A 15,702-nucleotide genomic window follows, 5' to 3' on the forward strand; every position below is an offset into this window, starting at 1 on the left:
AGCTATTAACTTGCAAACTCTAATAAATGAGCTCCAAAAACTGCAGTATCATTTGTGGAATTGGCCTTGAGACATCCAAATCATAGTGTCTCATCAGCATCAAACTGCCATCCCAACCGGAAATGGACTGCAGGTTTCAGATCCTGGGAATTCCCTGCAGCACTGACTATTAAGAGAGAATCCTGGGAATTATAGCCCAAGGCAGCTTGAGGGCACGGAGGGGAGGCAAAATGGTAAACTGCTACTTTCATTAACTGGTTGTTCCCCCCCACCTTTCAAATCCTTTTTAAAAGCTAATGTAGGGTAAATTATTTTAATAGCTAGAAGTTGCTGAGAGAAAGAAAGAAGGGAGAAAATTAAAAAAAGAAGAAAACCTGAAGGAATTAGGCCCTGAAACAAAGAGATTAAAAGAATCCCTTTTTGATTAAAGATTTTGTAAGTTTAGAAGATAATGGAACATTATCTCATATAGTAACCGGACGAAATCCCTTAGCATAGGGTTTCTGCTATATTATATTCTGGATGGGATAAAAAGCAGTTTTGTAATTATTTCAGAATTCCTCACATTGAACCTCAATATCCTAAACTACAGGAGTGGGAATCAGCCGGTTCGGACTGGTTCACGTGAATCCGTAGCTGTGATGATCAGCTGAGAGCGAACTGGTTCGCACCAACTATCAGCTGGGCCCACCCATCCGGCCCATGCTATACCGACCCATATTTCCTTTGTTTGAAGCCCAGCTGATAGACGCGCCAGAGCAGATTGCCACGCCTCAGCTGTTTTACTCACCGGGACTGCAGTAGAAGGTAAGTTTTAGAGCTGTTTTCAAATGCACTCTGCGCACGTTCAGCAAACCAGTTGTTACACTGGTTGAATCCCACCACTGCCTAAGCAATACACACACACACACACATGTATATGTGTGTACACATGCACATACACACACACACATATATATGATATTACCATTTGATTCTTAGCCACATCCACACAAGTAGGTTGTGTGTATGAAGTGCTTTACATCTTGTTCTATTTCTCCCTTATGAATGACTCCTAATAATCAAAGACTGAATGGATAAGAGGTAATTTAGTCTGTCTTTCTTCAATGTATAGAAGTTTACAATCTATTTTCTGGAATTTAATAGGGTCTTAGCAAATACATAAGATATACAAGACTTCTGAACAATTTTTATGGATAAGTCTAAGAAACAAAATTTGTACACTAACATCATGTTCTGTAAGATAATGTAGATTGTCACTTCTAGATCTCCCTTTTCTCACTGAAGTCTCAGAAGATTGTGCCACAAAAGTAACATGGGAAATAGTTTTTATTTTAAAAAATTAGCAGCTAATGTCTATCTATATATTTATATTTGTTATTGTTCTCACAATACACAGGACCTACAGGGCAATACTGCTGTGACTAACTTGGATATATTGCAACAATGATTTCCACATTTCACAAATTGTTCTTGGGATGAACTCATTTCTATTGAGATGTTTCCCAATGTGTACCTTAAACTGGACTTTCCATCGAGATCTGTAAGATTGGCTGCTGCAGAAGCTGGTTCAAATATGTCCCTATGACTTATAAACCTGACTACATGATAAGGTTGGTTTTCAACAAACTAAACAAATATACATAGGGGTTTTTTTTTTGATTCTCAATTATAGTAGCTGTGGCAGCTTTCATCTATAGCCGAACTGTGCAAATATGTTGCTTCAGGTATGTTGCAAGTTATTAAAAATATTTCTACAGTCAGCATATCAATTTTCTTCATGCTGCACAATAAACATGTGGGAATGTCTTGGCTGGTGTGCTTAGAATATCTGAAAGTTTTCTTACCAACTGACTCTACAAAGAAAACTACCCTAAACTCAGCTAGCCGATATCTCCCAGGATAGGATTTTAATTCAGTTCTCTGTGTTTGCAGTTACTAAAGCAGCTCAAAGAAGTTCCTGCATAAAAAATTGACTCTACAATTTTAGCATCTTTAAAATCTGCTGATATATTATTTTTCTACATGAAGTTTAAAGCAGAATTAAAGAACACTTTCACATAATGATGAATTGGCAATGATGTTTTGGACTTTCCATAAACATGGAATAAAGAAAGGGTGGCAATTCCAGACAAACTGGCTAATTTGAAAGCAACCTCAATAGGAAGAAAAGAAAAGCGTGTAGACAATTCTGGAACCATGCCTTTTCATTATTTCCTTCAATTTGACACAGAGCTCCTTCAATTGCTATGTTGACACGCTCACCAAGGATCTGACATATATAGCATCTGAAATCTACTATTGTCAGCTAATTAATTAATTGGCTACTTTCACACAGTGGTATATTAATTTATTTAAATATAGAGAAATAGATGATAGGTAGATAGATAGGGATTTAGCTGAATTACATAAAAGAACAATCCTTTTTGCTATACTATTTTTAATGCAGCTCAATCAAACATCTCAAAAGAGATTTAAATCCAGCCCACCTTGAATTCCATTGACTCTTATCTACTGCCAATTTGCTTTGCCTGCAAGAAGTTCAGATTCTTGTAGGGAGCATAAGTTTGCAATAAGCTTTATATTCATTTGAGCTACCTGCATTTGTGATTTTCCCATGCTTGACAAATAAATAAATAAATACAGTGTTTCTGATCCTGGGAGGAGCATATACCGCATAACTAGCAGCCAGAAACAGCTTTATCCTCCATTCATGGATTTCATTATACCGTATATGTTAACAAGCATAATAAAGTTAATGGGAATCTTAAATCTGAGCATGTGGCAGCTAACATTGTAGTATTGGGAGCGGGGGCAGAACTGACAAACTGTAAGCAGTCCCATTCTGTTTAACTACATAAGAGAAAGAGATCTCACAACACACAAAAAAAATTAAATGTGCAATTTCTACAGGAAGTGCAACAGCTCAAGAATGGAATTCCAAAGAAAAGGCCTTTGATCACAACATTAAGCCAAGTCAAAAGATGAGCCACCTAAGCATACCACAGGCTTTCTGGATCTTGCTGCAGTCTGTGTATCCTTTGAGTAAAACAATATTTAAAAATATAAATATGTCAATTTTCTGTGTATTTCATTGTCTGATACAAGAATGGCATTAAATACTGAGATGCCAATAATAACTCAGTATCAAGGGTAATTCTGGGAGTTAAAGTTCACACATCTTAAAAGTTGCCAAGTTTAGAAACACTGTCCTAGCAGGTGCCAATATACCACAATGCAAACCACAAGTTCAATAAGTTAACTCTACTGGGTGCTGTATAAAGAAATATTTTAAGTTTACACCATTCAGCTTTGGCTGTCCAGGAGCTAAGGGGGAAGAATTTCTAATTTTTTCCACAAAGTATAAATTGTTAAGTTTGGGAAGTAACGAGGCTGGAGACCAGGGTAGTGACAACAGCTCTTTAATATATGGTGAACCCAGCAACCAGCCTGGGGAAAAACCTCTCCTTATATACAGTTCAACCGGTGGCTTCAACCAATCAGCAACGTGCTTGTTTCCCACCAAAACATTTAAAGATACATTACACTCCTTCCCTCCCAGAAAACACTTTACCCATATTTACATGATATTTACATATTATTTTTCAACGTAATCACGCAAATAGACTGGGCGTCTCCTGACTCTTTCGGACCTGCGCAGTACATTCCCTGGGAGTGGGTCGAGCTGACCGGAGGGGCTGTTTGCTCCTCTCAGCTCCTCCTCTAGGCCATCCGGCCCTGGATTATTAGCAGAGTCGCCCCTGCTGTTTTCTAATGGAACCTGTTGGCGTCGCTGGACCTCCGGAATTCAGATAAGTCCTGCGATTTTCCGGGTTTGAGTCAGCTGTGGAATCAAACATTGTATAGTCAGGGCCTGTTTGACTAATTCGGATTGTTCGGCTATGCGTTTTCGTATTTGGTCTATGTGGCGCCCATACCGGCCGTCCTTTAACTCCACCAAGTATGATTTTGGACCTGTTCTGTTTAGGATTTGTCCTGCTATCCAGGTTGGGCCTTCACCATAGTTGTGCCCACACTGGTCGCCTATGTCCATTTCTCTTGTTTTTCGATTTCCCCTTGTAACCCTCCGTGTATAGTTTGGATTTAAACGGTCTAGTGGGCACCTGAGCCGCCCATTAATAATTCTGCTGGGCTTCTGCCGGTTGTGACACAGGGGTTCTGTGTTGGACGGCCAGGAAAACATCGATTTTGTTTGCCAGTCGCCTGGCTTGAGTCTGACAATGCCTCTTTGCGCCCGGACGAAACGCCTGCAAGGCCATTCGTCGCAGGGTGGAAAGGCGCCGAGAGGCATGTCGGATGCCCTTCTGCCAAGTACTCCTCAAACTGGGTTGCCGTGAATTGCGGGCCGTTATCGGAAACTAGCGTGTCGGGCAACCCATGGGTTACAAATAGGTGCCGAGGACTGAGATCACGGCCTCGGCTGTCATGGATCTCATGAGAATGATTTCCAGCCATTTGGAGTAGGCATCTACTACTACCAGGAAGGTTTGGCCGTGGAAGGCCGGCAAAATCAATGTGTATTCTAGACCAGGGCCCTGGGGTCTCTCCCATTCCCGAACCGGGGCCGTTGGGGTAGCGGTCTGACTCTGGCAGGCCTGACATTTCCCTACCCTTTCAGCAATTTCTGGGATTCTACCCCTATTTGGCCCTTTGTTCACGATCCTGGGTGCCCTCGTGGAGGAGATCCAACACCTTTTCTCAAACGCCTCCCAATTCTTCTAAATTTTCGCTGATACCAATACATCATCAAAATAGGGACTACCCCGGGAGCCCTTGCAGAAGTCGCCCATTAAATTTTGAAATAGACCAGGTGCCACACTCGGTCTCCTATGTCCATTTCTCTTGTTTTCCGATTTCCCCTTGTAACCCTCCGTATAGTTTGGATTTAAGCGGTCTAGGGGCACCTGAGCTTCGGCCCATTAATAATTGCTGGGCTTCTGCGGTTGTGACACAGGGGTTCTGTGTTGGGCCAGGAAAACATCGATTTTGTTTGCCAGTCGCCTGGCTTAAGTCTGGACAATGCCTCTTTGCGCTCGGATGGAGCGCTCTGCAAGGCCATTAAATGCGGGGTGGAAAGGCGCCGAGAGGGCATGTCGGATGCCCTCTTCTGCCAAGTACTCCTCAAATTGGGTTGCCGTGGTGCGGGCGTTATCGGAAACTAGCGTGTCGGGCAACCCATGGGTTACAAATAGGTGCCGTAGGACTGAGATCACGGCCTCGGCTGTCATGGATCTCATGAGAATGATTTCCAGCCATTTGGAGTAGGCATCTACTACTACCAGGAAGGTTTGGCCGTGGAAGGGGCCGGCAAAATCAATGTGTATTCTAGACCAGGGCCCCTGGGGTCTCTCCCATTCCCGAACCGGGGCCGTTGGGGGTAGCGGTCTGGACTCCTGGCAGGCCTGACATTTCCCTACCCTTTCAGCAATTTCTGAGTCCATTAAGGGCCACCACACATAGCTTCTCGCTAGGCCCTTCATCCTTACGATCCCTGGGTGCCCCTCGTGGAGGAGATCCAACACCCTTTTCCTCAAACGTTCCCCCAATTCTTCTAAAGTTTCGGCTGATACCAATACATCATCGAAATAGGGGACTACCCCCGGGAGCCCTTGCAGAAGTCGCTCCATTAAATTTTGAAATAGACCAGGAGCCACACTCACCCCAAACTGTAACCGGGTACACTTGAAAGCACCTCTGTGAGTCACAATTGTCTGGGCTTCGGCTGTGTTGGCGTCTACGGGCAGTTGTTGATAGGCTTGGGCCAAATCTAATTTGGCAAAAACGTGCCCTTGCCCCAGCGAGTGCAGCAAGTGTTGCACCACGGGACCGGGTGGCGCTTTTTGCAAGGCTTTGTTTAACGCTGCCTTGTAATCAGCGCAGATTCTAACTGACCCATCTGGTTTCACTGGGTGACGATTGGCGTCTCCCACTTTGCATGATCGACTGGCACCAGTATCCCTGACTGATGAGCTTGTCTATCTCCTGTCAATCTTGGGTTTAAGGGCAAAGGACCCTCCTTGCCTTTAACCGAATGGGGGCTACCTGGGGTCTAAATTGAAGGAAATAGGGGTCCCTTGTACTTGCCCAGGCAGTCCTTGAAGACATCTTGAACTCGTTCATGAGTGTGTCTTTAGGTTAAAGTCACTTCTGTAGATGCCAGTCACTCCCATGCCCAATGCACGGAACCAGTCTAGTCCCAACAAACTTGGCAGGGTCCCTTGACTATCGTGATGGGCAGGGTCTTCTTGTGTGGTCCGTACTCGGCGGACGGAGGTGGTCCCTCGAACAGGGATGCGATTCCCTTGGTAGTCGTGAACTCGTAGCCGCTGTGTTTGCAGTTTGCGTTTGGCGATTCTCGGCAAAGCTTTGCAAAAGTGTCCCAGGACATGATTGTGATCGCTGACCCTGTGTCCACTTCTAGTCGGCACGGCACTCCTTGATTTTCGGTTTTGTGAAGATTTTCTTCTCGACGGGTTGCTGCACGGCCTATTATCACGGTCGTTCGATTTGAATTCGCGCCCTTTTGTTTTGACCAATCGCGGGTCGCCTTGCCGATCCTGCGCTCTGATTGGTTGGTTTGAATTTCGGCGGGAAGGTTGGGGTGCTCGACAGACTTGAGCCAGGTGCCCTTCTTCTCGCACCGCCGACATGTAGCGTCCTTGAACTTGCATCGTTGGCGCTGGTGTTGCCCTCCGCAACTTCCGCATTCATCGGTCTTCTTTGCCCCTTCTCTCGGTGAGGCAAACTCCTTCCTCATCCTCGCCGTCTGATTCGGTCTGGATTTCTTCGTTGTGGACGGGGTTGATTTACTCGCCGTTGGCGTGAGTGGCTTTTGTAGGGTTTCCGCGCTTGGGTGGACATCTCATGAGCTCTGGCCGTCCAGGCGTTTGCCAGCGTTAGATTGCTTTTTGATAGCAGCCGCCTCCATAAGCGAATGTCTCTGACCCCACGGATGAGTTGCTCTAACAGCTCCTCATCCAAGTCTCGGTACCCACAATCCTTGGAGGCTTTTCTCAGGGCGGCCATGTAATCGCTGATGGATTCGCCTCTTGCTGTCTCGCTCTCCAAATTCAAAGCGCCGTACGTATTTGGGCGGTGTTGGCGCGAAATGGTTCTTCAATAGATTTTGCAGAGTTTGCCACGATACCGATTGTACGGCGTTGGCTCTGCCAGGGCTTCCGCGATGTCGATGACCTCGGGACCGCAGTGGCTCAGGAAATATGCCCTTTTGCGGTTGTCTGGAACTCCTTGCAGTTCGTTTGCCTCGAGGAAGCTCTCGAAATGGGTCATGTACGTTCCCCATTTCTCCCTGGATGGGTCAAACGGCGCGGGCGGAGTGTAGCTGGCCATCTCCGCGTTTCTGCCCTGAGTTTGCTGGGTTCGGTTCTTCCGTGCATTCAGCTCGTTCCTGGTGCTCTTTAGCCTCGAGATCCCACCTTCGTCGCCAGTGTTAAGTTCGGGAAGTAACGAGGCTGGAGACCAGGGTAGTGACAACAGCTCTTTAATATATGGTGAACCCAGCAACCAGCCTGGGGAAAAACCTCTCCTTATATACAGTTCAACCGGCGGCTTCAACCAATCAGCAACGTGCTTGTTTCCCGCCAAAACATTTAAAGATACATTACATAAATCAATGACAATTAAGCTGGTATAAAGTCAATTTAATTGTGAAGATTAATTCTGACAAGTTTTTTTTTATTTGCATTTATATCCCGCCCTTCTCCGAAGACTCAGGGCAGCTTACACTATGTCAAGCAATAGTCTTCATCCATTTGTATATTATATACAAAGTCAACTTATTGCCCCCAACAATCTGGGTCCTCATTTTACCTACCTTATAAAGGATGGAAGGCTGAGTCAACCTTGGGCCTGGTGGGGCTTGAACCTGCAGTAATTGCAAGCAGCTGCTGTTAATAACAGACTGTCTTACCAGTCTGAGCCACAGAGGCCCCTTTGACCCCTTACAATAAAACACAAGAAACTATTGCTTCTCCCGCCCAAAAGCATCTGGCCACCCACCTCCAGCCTGTTGTGCCATGCAGGAGGAGAAAAGGGAGCAAGATTTGAGCCTTCATTTTATCATAAAAGGCTTTGCATTTTAACTTGCCTGTTGCTGGATTTCTTCTTAATGAATTCCTGAATTTTTGCAATAAACCTCTATTTCAAAGAGCTGTGTCTTTCAATCAGTGACCTGAGGTCTCTAGTTTTAATATCAGTCAGCAGAAACCTGGTAGAAGCACAGAATTTTATTTTTTAAAACCTATTTATTTATTAAAACAATTTATAAGGCTGCCCATTTCCCAGAAATGATAATTGGAGGCATAAAAGGGTTAAAAAAACACTTTTAACAAAATTCAAATGCCCAAGGCTATAAATGCAATCCAATTCATAAAGAATAACATTAACCAATCAGAGTTCACTTAAACATATGAAAAGAAGAAGAAGAAGAAGAAAAGAAAAACAATAGGACAGGAACGGTAGGCACATTTGTGCGCTTATGCACACCTCTTATGGTCCTCTTAGGAATGGGGTGAGGTCAATAGTGGAAAGTTTTTGGTTAAAGCTTTTAGGATTATGGGAAGAGACCATAGAGTCAGGTAAAATATTCCAAGCACTGATGATTCTGTTACAGAAGTCATATTTTCTGCAATCTAGATTAAAGCGGTTAACATTAAGTTTAAATCTGTTGGTTGCTCTTGTATTATTGCAGTTAAAGCTGAAGTAGTCTTTAACAGGAAGGACATTACAATAGATAATTCTATGAGTTAAACTTAGGTCTTGTCGAAGGCGACGGAGTTCCAAGTTTTCTAAGCCTAGGATTTCAAGTCTGGTGGGATAAGGTATTTTGTTGTTTTCAGAGGAATGGAGAACTCTTCTTGTGAAATATTTCTGGACTCGTTCAATTGTATTGATGTCAGAGATACGACCATATGACCATAATGCCTGATTGAACGACGCTATAGAGCACTGCACACCAGAACAACTAGACACAAGAACAGTTTTTTCCTGATCGCCATCACTCTGTTAAACCAATAATTCCCTCGACACTTTCAAACTAGTTACTAAGTCTGCATTACTATTAATCCTCTCATCGTTCCTATCACCCATCTCCTCCCACTTATGACTGTATGACTGTAACCTTGTTGCTGGTATCCTTAAGATTTACATTGACTCTTTCCTTATGACTATCATTAAGTGTTGTACCTTATGACTCTTAACGAATGTATCTTTTCTTTTATGTACACTGAGCGCGTATGCACCAAGACAAATCCTTGTGTGTCCAATCACACTTGGCCAATAAAGAATTCTATTCTATTCTATTCTGAGGGAACAGCCAGGTGTTTAATACTGATAAAAGACTAACAACCTCAAGGCTTCCTAATCCCTGGAGGGATGCCCAGAACATGTAGCTTTAATTTATGGGCATCTACTCTTAACTGTGATAATTTCAAAATGACATAACATGCACTCCATTTTCAAGACATAGATCCCATCCTTTCATACATGGGTAATGATGTCACATACAAAGATATAAGGAGTGGACTTTGAGTTTCTGACATTATGATGCATGTTTTGTCACTTGTTCCTTCCTCCCTACCTTGACCCCTCCTAAGGAAATCCATGACTTCCTCATTATTCCATTCCTTGTTTAACCCTTCTGAGATTCTGACAGTATTATCTAATGGGAGGGCCATTATATGCCGGCTGTTTTAAAATACAAATGGAAATCAGATCAACTGGGTTCCTCGTAATAAACCACTGGCTAACTTGAAATAACAATGCAGGCATTTCTTTAACAACAATTGCAAATGTATCGTTTTAGTACCACTCTAAACTATACTGCTGTAGTTAGGAAAGGTAAAGTGAAATGGAATTTTATATACCAAAGTTATGAGAACAAATTTTCTCAACATAAATTCCTTGGTGTAGAGCAGAGTTCCCCAACCTTTCCGGCTTTGAGGACAGGGGCGGGGGGAGAGAGAGAGGGGATGGTTTTGCATGAGTGGCCGGCAAGCATGCATGCACGCACAGCTTATTTGCATGAATAGCATGTATGTGTGCCCACTGCTCACGCAAATGGAGCACGTGTGCACGTTTGCCTGCTGCTCACGCAAGTGGAGATGTGCATGTGCACACACGCTCTCTCGTCATTTCTGTGGCCCGGTTGCAAATAGCTCATGGCCCACTAGTGGGCTGCACCCAAGAGGTTGGGGACCCCTGGTGTAGATGTCTTTTTTTTATTTACAAGAGTATGAATAATGGATCTCAAGATTCAAATAAAAAATTGAAAACCTACCTTCGGTTTGTAAATTTCCACTTTGGCATATTATTGCCAAGGATCAAGATATATAATATAATATAATATAACAACAGAGTTGGAAGGGACCTTGGAGGCCTTCTAGTCCAACCCCCTGCCCAGGCAGGAAACCCTACACCATCTCAGTCAGATGGTTATCCAATATTTTCTTAAAAATTTCCAGTGTTGGAGTATTCACAACTTCTGTAGGCAAGTTGTTCCACTTATTAATTGTTCTAACTGTCAGGAAATTTCTCCTTAGTTCCAAGTTGCTTCTCTCCTTGATCAGTTTCCACCCATTGCTTCTTGTTCTACCCTCAGGTGCTTTGGAGAACAGCCCGACTCCCTCTTCTTTGTGGCAACCCCTGAGATATTGGAACACTGCTATCATGTCTCCCCTAGTCCTTCTTTTTATTAAACTAGACATACCCAGTTCCTGCAACCGTTCTTCATATGTTTTAGCCTCCAGTCCCCTAATCATCTTTGTTGCTCTTCTTTGCACTCTTTCTAGAGTCTCAACATCTTTTTTACATCGTGGCGACCAAAACGATGCAATATTCCAAGTGTGGCCTTACCAAGGCATTATAAAGTGGCACTAACACGTCATGTGATCTTGATTCTATTCCCTCTGTTTATGCAGCCAAGAACTGTGTTGGCTTTTTTAGCAGCTGCTGCACACTGCTGGCTCATATCTAAATGGTTATCCACTAGGACTCCAAGATCCCTCTCACAGGTACTACTACTGAGCAAGGTACCACATATACGGTACCGGTGCATTTTGTTTTTTTGGCCTAAATGTAGAACCTTACTTTTTTCACTGTTGAATTTCATTTTGTTAGATAGCGCCCAATGTTCAAGTCTGTCAAGATCTTTGTGTAACTTGAGCCTATTTTCTGGAGTGTTGGATATTCCTGCCAGCTTGGTGTCATCTGCAAATTTGATGAGTTCCCCATCTATCCCTCGTCCAAGTCATTGATGAAGATGTTGAAGAGTACTGGGCCTAAAACAGAGCCTTGGGGTACTCCACTGCATACTTCCTCCATGTGGATGTAGTTCCGTTGAGGACTACACGTTGAGTGCGGTTGGTCAGCCAGTTACGAATCCATCTGGTGGTGGTGCTGTCTAACCCACATTTTCTACTTTATCTAGTAGTAGGTTATGGTCTACTTTATCAAATGCTTTACTGAAGTCCAAGTAAATTATATCGACAGCATTCCTCTGGTCTACTAATTTTGTCATTTTGTCAAAGAATGCGATAAGATTAGTCTGGCATGATCTGTTTTGACAAACCCATGTTGGCTTTTGGTTATTACTTTGTTTGCTTCTAGGTGTTCGGTGATTCGTTGCTTGATTATCTTTTCCAGAATCTTCCCGGTATTGAGGTCAGACTGATAGGTCTGTAGTTTCCTGGATCTGTTTTTTTCCTTTTTGAAGATGGGAACTACATCAGCTCTTTTCCAGTCCTCTGGCAGCTCCCTGTGCTCCAGGATCTTTGAAAGATATAGTTCAGTGGTTCTGAGATCACGTCTGCCAGTTCCTTCAGAACCTTGGGGTGTAATCCATCCGGTCCTGGTGATTTGAACTCGTCTAGGGTAGACAGGTGTTCACTTACCATTTTCTTCCCTATTTTAACTTGTGTTTCTAATCTGTTTTTTGTAGTGCTGTTTTTGATAGGTTGGATTGTTTTTTCCTTTTGTGTAAAGACAGATGCAAAATATGAGTTAAGTAGATCTGCTTTCTCCCTGTTGATTGTCATCTTCTTGCCACTTTCTCCCAGCAATGGGCCAATTGTTTCCTTGACTTTTTTCTTGTTTTTAACATGTTGGAAGAAGCTTTTTTTGTTATTTTTTACTTTTGTCGCTAACCTTTGTTCATTGTGAGCCTTAGTTTTCCTCACTTCATCTTTACAGGCTCGGGCTATTTGCTGATATTCTGCCTTAGTTATTTGCCCAACATCTTTCATATGCATATACTAAACAACATCTTTCATATGCATACATTGTACCTTAGGGATTTTTTTTCCTCCATCCACCATTTTCTATCTGGAGTATAATATCAGTTGAATGAATACTACAACTCTCTGTTCCTCCCATCAGTTATAACTCTCTTTAAGAAGCTATGCATTAAGTAGTTGAGAGGAATATACAAATACTACCTACGTAAGATAAGTTTGATGCTTTCCTTTTTGTGGAATTTTTATATACTACCAATTTCTCTTTAATATATTGAGAATATATTGAATAAGAAGCCTGAACTGAAAAAATAATTTTGCTAACTCCTTGGCTTGATCTCTTTTATAAAGGTTACTCTTATGCAAGGCTACTTGGATAGAAGCCCTACTAGTGATTTCTGCAGTAATCCAATCATTGTTGTGCTGAAAAGGCAGTTTTGTACTGACAATAGATCTTATGTTACTTGAGTGATGCCTGAATTATATTATAAAAATGCTAGAGTATTAGTAGGAAACTATTACTGGAAACATTTCAGAAAAGAATATAAGTACTTCAAGGTGGAGTCCTCAGTTCTCTCCAAGATGTTGCATCCCTGTTTCCCCCAAAATAAGACATCCCCTGATAACAAGCCCAATCGTGCTTTTGAGCGCATGGCAATAAGGCCAAGTGCTTATTTCAGGGTTCAAAAAAATATAAGACAGGGTCTTATTTTCAGGGAAACATGGTAGTATGTTGTATAGTATATAGCAGATTTTATATCTATACAGCATCTTACATCAAAATGGATTCCCACACAAATTTATCAAAAATTTCCTGACCACTCAAACCACTACAACATAACCAACACAAGCTACGAAAAGAATATCACTGCCATACATCAAAAATCTCAGAAAAAAACCAACGGAGCATTACAACCACAGGGCATCACCACAGCACATAAACCTACAAAAGGCCTGCAAAACATCATAGAAGACCCAGTAGCCCAAGAATTAAAAACAGGAGTCATCAATGGCATACAAGTATAAGGACTGTTATAGCCACTATGTAGGACAGACAGGCAGAAGACTAGCTGATCCATGAAAATCAACCAGCAGTCAGAAGCCATGATGGAACTCTGTCATCTCACAACATCGGGACAGACTCAACCATAGTTTCAGCTGGGAAACTGTGAGCATCCAAATTAAATCCAAAAATGCTAGGGAATCCCTGAAAGCTTGGCATTCAGACAAATTAGCCATCAATGGATACATAGAGATTAACCACATTTACACACCATTCAGAAGTGGCAATGGGCGGGAAAAAGGATACAAAAAGACCAGAATACTCCAGTGGCTGCTCCAGTAGCCTATATTAGATAAACAGGGATTAACACCAGACCAACAAGCAGAAAACTGTACCCTAATCAAGGAACTATCAAGAAGAAAATTGCAGACTCACCAATACTGGCAGGGCAAGTTACTGTATGTAGATAGGGAGCAAAACCCACACTCACTAGCACTGATGATGTTACCTAGTTAAGGAAATATCATAGCAACCAAATAACAGAGGGCAAGCTCAGAGAGCACCAAGGACTGCGCATTACAGAAAACTATAAGATCTGTCTCCTTTTCCCAAAGAAAGACCAGGCCTCAGTGAATTACAATAATATAGGTAATGGGAGCCATTGATTAACAAAGCACATTTCAGTCATTTTAATGGATAGGGAGAGCAGCAGCATGTGTTGCACATTCAGAAGCAAGCAGGCATAGAAAAATAAATAAGCTCAGATTTGTTACATGAGAAATGTAAAGTCTATTTTAATGACAAAGGGCTTCAAATCTGCTATATAATAAAGGATCAGGAAAAAGTACTACAAACCATTATAGGTTTTAGAGGAGCTATTAAATCATTTTGGAAAAAAATGTACTCCATTTAGAAAGCTTTGATTCTGTTCTAATTGAGGAAAAGATAAAGGTCAGGTCTAGGTTTTGGTTGAGTACATTTCCACATATTGTCTCGACACCAGCTTTGATCCTCTTGACAAGCCAAGAGCCAAGATAAAAAATGTCAGTGAGAAGTAGAGCAAATGAATGTCAGTCTTAATTATTTACATTACAGTGACATCTAATGAACTTACTTTTGTTCTCATGTCCAGCAGTTGTTTTAACCAAGTTCTAATCAATAGGTTTTTTTTAAATGTATTTTTATTTATGTTTGTGTTCCCCGGATTTGGATTTCTTTAATGCTAGTCTTTTAGATACTGGTCTTACAACACCCTTTTCATAATTATTGCAAGCTGTCTAGCCATTTTATATGGTTTTTTTTGAAAGATACAAATGCTTAAGCAAATCAAACACAAAGTCTGGATTAGACAATAGTATGTATGTCTCTTTCAGAACAACCCCTGTGTAAAATATCTTAATCCCTATAGCCAAATATTACAGGCCATCAAGCAAGACAGAAATTAGGGGGGTATCCAATTGAGCAGCTGTGGGGTTGGTATATTATGCTGGTATATCCAGATATATATTCCCGCAACATTGTCGAACTATTCACTAAGGATGCATTCCTATTACTATTAGTCTTCTCATTGTTCCTGTCACCCATCTCCTCCCACTTATGACTGCATGATTATAACTTTGTAGCTTGTATCCTTACAATTTATATTGATATTGTTTCCTGATTGCTTATTTGTACCCTATGACTATCATTAAGTGTTGTACCTTATGATTCTTGACGAATGTGTCTTGTATTTTTATGTATACTGAGAGCATATGCACCAAAGACAAATTCCTTGTGTGTCCAATCACACTTGGCCAATAAAGAATTCTATTCTATTCTATTCTATTCTATTCTATTCTATTCTATTCTATTCTATTCTATTATCAATGTTTCACAGAGCAAGAATTCTGAATACTTAAGTTAGATAGGTATAACTGAGATAAGTTGTAGCAAGATTTCCCTGCCAGGTGACAATACTAACCAACCCGGCAGTCTGAAAAGGTAATCAGAGTAGCAGCTGCTTAGTGGTTGAATGTGAGGGACTGAGAAGCCACAAGTATGTTTTCCAATAAGAAAAACATATTGGAAGAAGACACTTCTGTTTCCGAATGCCAACAAAATAACATTGTATGTGTAGATGAAGTAGCTTATAATTGATTTGAAGGAGACTTTTATCTTTATTGTTTTTTATGGGGCAGGATCAAACAAGGGAGTGGTGTGTTAACTGAATAAAAGTATGTCCAATCTCTACTAATAACATTGGGAACACTCCTTGTATGTGAATGACAATATTGATTCAAAACCATGAGTGCCAACATCATAGAGAAATTCAAACTTTTTTCCATTGTGTTTCTTTGTTAATAAGAAAAAAGAGTAGCCCGCAGCTTCTGGTTGTTGGGATGAAAAGCTTGCTGAATGGATGTCATCTTGTATTTGGTTCACAATATAAGG

General features: G+C 41.7%; 1 long non-coding RNA gene across 1 annotated transcript; it reads left to right on the forward strand.

Moving 5' to 3' along the window:
• Nucleotides 1-604: 604 nt before the first annotated feature.
• Nucleotides 605-3,024, forward strand: LOC131184857 (uncharacterized). Its single transcript, XR_009152047.1, has 3 exons — nt 605-807; nt 1,400-1,613; nt 2,914-3,024. It is a non-coding gene; the product is annotated as an uncharacterized LOC131184857 (long non-coding RNA).
• Nucleotides 3,025-15,702: the final 12,678 nt, after the last annotated feature.

The sequence above is a fragment of the Ahaetulla prasina genome, chromosome 1 (assembly GCF_028640845.1).
Source record: "Ahaetulla prasina isolate Xishuangbanna chromosome 1, ASM2864084v1, whole genome shotgun sequence".
NCBI lineage: Eukaryota > Metazoa > Chordata > Lepidosauria > Squamata > Colubridae > Ahaetulla > Ahaetulla prasina.